Source organism: Belonocnema kinseyi, chromosome 1 (genome assembly GCF_010883055.1).
Source record: "Belonocnema kinseyi isolate 2016_QV_RU_SX_M_011 chromosome 1, B_treatae_v1, whole genome shotgun sequence".
Classification (NCBI taxonomy): domain Eukaryota; kingdom Metazoa; phylum Arthropoda; class Insecta; order Hymenoptera; family Cynipidae; genus Belonocnema; species Belonocnema kinseyi.
In genome coordinates, this window is record NC_046657.1 from 62,406,021 (window position 1) to 62,412,165 (window position 6,145).

The window sequence follows — 6,145 nt, forward strand, 5'->3', positions numbered from 1 at the left end:
AGGCCATTTTAACACAAACCCCCAAAACTTAACTAAAAGCGAGAGTTTTACCAAAAATTATGAAAAATAAGTTAAACAAAATTTCAAATAGGGACCATAGGTCAATAATCAGATGAACTGCAAAGTTTAAATGTATTAATAAAGAGGGAATAAAATAATTGGCAGGGCGGTAAATTCTGACAAACATTAGGGGAGGCAGATATTACCTGTTATGGGTGAAATCTTATGTTCCTACCCAATTTTTCGTTTCCTTTCTAATAATGCTTTAGAAAACTGTGCAGCCCCAACATTTTAACAAGCTGGAGTCTACATTTCATACTACGTTTTACTTATTATTTTACAATTTTTTTCAAGCAAAGTTAACTTATTATAAATAATATAAATATTAAATATAAATGAAAGATTATATAATATAATTAAATGTATTTTTTGTCAATAGACTCCCACATTATTATAAAAAATAAGGTGCACAAGAGCTTGATACGAGCGAACCAATCTACAGAAAAAATCTTGGAGACTGAATTGAAAGAATCTCAATTAACAGGAGACGAACCGAGGCTAATTTTTCAATTTATTATAAAGGATGCTCTTTGAAAACATGCACACAAAAAAATCTTCGGATTTTCGACGAAAAAAGATGACTTTAACAATATAGCTAAATTTCAGCCAGTTCCATGCATCGCCCTCTTTTTTTCTGTTCTCTCCTGATCCGGAGGGGAAATGGCGGCGAAACTAATTCAACAAATGGCGTCACGATCAGTTATTCTGATCTTTCTGTTGATGAACATTCACGAGTTTAGAAAATTAATTGAAAAACGATTAGTTTGCGAAGCATTGACAAAAAGTGTTTTGACAAAATGTAGCCCAGTGCATCTTTTAATTTTTGCAGTTTTCCTTGTTCTTTTTATGAGTGCGGTAAGAATAGGATGTAAGTGTGTAGCTCCTGGTTGCAAGTCAGATTATGACAACAATGAACAGAAATTTTGCATGTTCTTTGCACTAAAAAATCCAGCAATAATTACGCTGTGGCAAAAAAATGTTTTAAGGAATGATACTGTGTTAAACCATAAGCATGACGGGTGTCAAAATAACTTTTTGGAGTCTGACATCATTTCGGGGTTGAATCTTAGAGGACCTGTGGAAACGTCATGAGTACGGTACGTTTTGTTTATCGATCTTAATAGTTTATAGTCTGTTCATTTCAGATATGAGGTTCACCATAATATAATGAACTATTTCATTCAAAATTGACATTAACCTTTTACTAAATTATTCTCTCGAACATTCCAATTACAATTACCGTTTCTTTTTAAAAATATTTCCGTCAAAATTTGAATTTTTTAAAGATTTTAAAGGTATAAAGATTCTTTACTATTTAAGTTGTAGTTTTACATATTCAAATTATTATTATATTCATATTGAATATAAGTGATATATTTTTTATCAATTGTTCTAATCATTTATATATTTTAAATATTTCTGTCATTGAGGTCTTCAACATTATTAATTTTTCCATCAGGAACATTATTAATTTTAACAATCAATAATGTTTTAAAATATGACAAATGATTGTTTTCAAAATTTTAAATTTATCTGCTATATCATCAGAGATTGTACCTTACCGACAGCAGATCAACAAACAATAAAATAAATAATGTCAGCAAAATAAATCACAGATAAAGTTTGAACTGCTTTCAACATGTATCTCCAAATTAAATGTTATTCATATTAATCTACATATTTTCAGGACTTTTTCTTTTTTTAAATAATTATTAATAGTTCCTCTCATCTTTGCATATATTTTTTTCTGCTTATTTCCTAATAGCATCAAGTTTTTAATTATTTTTGATGTTTCTTAATACAATTAAATGCAAAAGTCAGACCAACTTATCGTGGCCCCATCTGTTTGATTAGTTTGACAGACATTTATCCTCTGGATCGTGAAAGAACTACTACTACATACATTAAGCCATACATGGCTGATACATGCCATACATGGCATTAAGACGTTTAGGCGCTGGGCGTTTAGGCGCGGAGTGTTCAGGCGCCCGGATATTTAGAAGCCTCGAGGTTTAATCAACGTAAACACTAAGGTATCAAAGGTTGAAAATTATTTGGATGTATGCAACATATTACGTTATGTAAAGGGTGACAGTCCAAAACGTGCTAGGGACATTTTGACAAAAATGGGTTTGCTGCCCCAAAAATGATTTAAATTTCGATTACACATCCTGTAAAAAGAATTTTCTCGAAAGCGCATTTTTTGGTATAGTAATAAAAAGTTAGTATGCCGCAGAGTGTCAATGGACATGCTGCACTTGACAAAGAAAAACTTGGCAAAAAATAATTCAGAGTTTACCTTCTCCTAAGCTAAGCCAGATTTAAAAAAAAGAAGTCAAAATTTTTTCAGAATTTTTCTGGATGTGTAAAGTTTTATGTACATTTTTTTATATCATGCGTTGTTTCGGAGAGCTTATTATTCTGCATTCCACTAAAAAAACCGAAACTATACCTAATGAAAGAAGAATAAAAATAAATTGGTGCTTACTCAATTTTGTTGGGAAACTTTACCAAACTTTTGTGTAAAATTGGAATATATAGATTAAAAAGAGAATGTGATTCCGCTAGATTATATTCATGGTTATAAATAATATTTATAACCAGGACTTATATTTGGCAAATATCCATGATTCTTTCTTTCGTCGCCTGGGCATTCTAACCTCACCTGCGCGGCTTTGATCATCGATTACGCTTGTAGACTTTTGCTTGATGAAAGCTCGCCAATCGTGCGACACCCGCGCACAACCGCATTGCCGAAAACATCCTCTCTCGTTAACTTTGGTAATTTCGACCACGGGCCAATGTCCCCTTTCGCTCACTTGTGCTGTAGGTGACGCGCGGCCACCCGATTAGCCGTTAAATATAGCACGTTTCAAGACCAAGACTTCATTTCTCCCGGAGCCCCCAGAACGAGCAGATCCATGATCCGGACTTAAAGAAAATTTCCGCCGTACCTCGCCTTCTTACCTCTTAGGACCCCCTCCCTCTTTTTCTAGCATTTGCATGCCACCTTCACGGCACAGTCGCAGCCGACCATCTTTACGGAGACTTACACAGAGAATCCAAACGTCAACACGGAGAGAGCATCGACGAAATTCGATTCCAGCATCGAAGAGCCCCGTATCACCGTGAAAACCCCGCCTTACCACCAAACCGAACCCTCTGTGGTAGTATGAGCTTTTACCTCTCTCCCATGTCGGTGCTACCTACCGCGTGAGGCAAAGCACCCCCATAACCGTACCGCTAAGCGCCTTGCCTCCCATGTCTCCTGGCAGCCAATCTAGGGTACGAATCAGTCTCGACAGAGAGTACCACACGTCCCCGGAATCGGACCAAAATACCCCTGGATCTCATAAACGCTCCGCCAGTCTCTCGCCTAGGACATCCCCGAAAGAGCCCCCTGATCCTTGCAAAGCGGATCCAACATACCTCGACCTCAATCCCGGTAGCCCTTCATGGTTCCTCTACCCCCACGAATCAAACCCATCCCCTAGTACAAGATTAAGTGGTGCCGTCAGGTGGTTACCCTCGCTTAACTACGTGGACACTACTGGATTGCTCTCCGCGCACGAATACCCTGAGCGGACGATCAGACATGAGCTCCCCCGTCGACAATTACGACACTCCGGAGGCGGTGAGATTAGCAACGGATGTTCCACTCACCACCCCGTTCAACCGAATACATAAAAACACAATCAGAGCAACTCGCCGTCGTCGAAATGTCATCCTGTACGACAGTAATGCCTGCAATTACGTTATCACTGCAGATCACAAAATCAAGTAGACGAGCAATCTACTTGAAAACGTAACCAGATTTTCTGACATCCACTAAAAACCTGCAAAATAAACGGTTAGGACCAACAAGTGTCTCAAACGTAGATTTACTGTCTATTGCTCGCCTTCCTGTCTTAATATAATTGATTTTACCTCTTTATCTTAATTTAATTATTATTGAATCAATCTCAACCCACAGACTGACCTCAATTTGGCGCCCAAACGTGGGCGCCCATGACACAAAGATCTCCGACAAGGACTCGAAAGTCGTTTAACCTGGAGTGTGACACACAGAAGCAACACACCTGTGGCATCAATCTCCAAAATCGAGGGGACTCCTCTTTAAATAATTATCTCCACCTCCTCGGATTTAGATCTTCTGGTGAAGCTATACTGTCAATTACTATGACCACCTCTACAGGAAACCCATGCCTTTTGGACAATCAAGGCCCTGTGGGTAATCCACGCCTTGAACAAAAGACAGGTCCTGTGGGAAATAACCCCCTAATCAGTGTCCAACACCCGGCAGGAAATCCATACCTTTTGGACAACCAAGCCCCTGTGGGTAATCCACGCCTTGAACAAAATCCCTGTGGAAAACCTTCTCCTTTTTTATAACGCCCCCCCCCCTCCGTTAAAAATCACGGGTATGCTAATCAGCTACCCTACCTAAATCTACAAGCATCGCAGGCAATTCTAAATGCCCTCCCTGCTTCCCCACGATCCCTTCCAGAGTTCCAGGGTCGTGATTACGAAGACCCTACTATCTTCCTAAATCAAATGGAAGAATATTTTTACAACCAGCGTACTCCAGCCGAACAATGGATTACCGTAGTAGCCCAAGCCCGAAAAGATACCGCCGCGAAATGTTGGGACATTTACCGCGGTCTCCCCTTTAAATGGGCACGTTTCAGGGAACTATTCTTACAAAAATACAATGGGCCAACATACTAGGTCACCAGACTTCCCAGTTATACTCCCAGAAACAAGGAGATGAAGAGCCCGTTTGTCTCTTCCTGCAGAAAAAGTCTCTACTTTTTCAACGTCTATAACCCAATGCCCACGAAGAAGCTAGGGTCGCTACGCTTCTGAACTTACTCCGTCTCTCAATTCGTCGCGGCATCAGGGCTTCCCAACCAGCCAATTTTTACACCCTTATGTCGAGAGCAGTAAAGGCTGCATTCGACGAAACCGAAACACCCCAGATCTCCAAACGGGTTGAGCGTCTACATGATTTTACCGAACCCACCGCCTTAAGCTGACTACCAAAATTTTTGTATTGCCCAGGCAATCACATTAATCGTGACTGTCCAGGGAATAAACAGAAAAGTTCTGCTAGAGCAACTAAACCCACTCAGGAAAACTTGAAGCGGGGGGCACCACCCGGTCATGCTGCCCCCAAGAAGACTTCAAACCACGAAACGGCGTTTCCGGTTTATCCCCCACTTCGGACTAATTCTTAAGAATAAAGAAATGCTGGCCCTTTTTGACAGTGCGTCTACGGACAATCTTGTACAGCTTCAGTACTTGACTGAAGTCCAGCATAAGCGAATAAGTCCTCGGAAAGAAAAAGTGGATATAGTGAAATCCGGAGCGTTCCTTAATGCCCAAGGAACTGTGGAACCAGAAGTCACCGTGTGCGAACATCGTACAAAAAGCACCTTCTTTGTGAGCGATGAAACAAACGATCCCTTTATCCTCGGAGATCCCTGGATCGAAGAACACATAGCAATTCACGATCGACGCAGAAAATGTGTTTAAGGTGAAAAAGCAGCGTTTTACCATGTACTGCGAAAATACAACCCCCGCACCCGCCTTAAACGACCCAGAAATATGCCCAAGCTCTGACGGAAATCCCAATCCAGTATGTCGCCCAATTTCAGGACACCCTTCAATGGATCCAAACTATCGTAAACCCTGCCGGAATTCCCAATCAAACCCATTTAGCTGAACATAAAATAGAGCTGACAACTACCCAACCTTTTCGACTACGTCCCGCCCCCTGCGCAGAAGAAAAACGCAAGCTTATCTGGGAACAGGCACAACAAATTTTTAGCCGATCAAATAATTAAGCCCTCAAATTCCCCTTATCGTTCCTCAGTAGTCACCGTCATAAGTAAAGACGGTAAACCCCGTGAGTTACCACACATTCATGATACTCTTAAAGAGCTAGGAAATGCCAGCATTTTGTCTACTATCGACCTCCGTAATGGCTACTGGCAAGTTGCAATGGAAGAAAGCTCAAAAAAATATACGTCCTTCACCCTTTCACAAGGTGGTACCTATCAATTTAAGGTTTTGCAATTTGGTT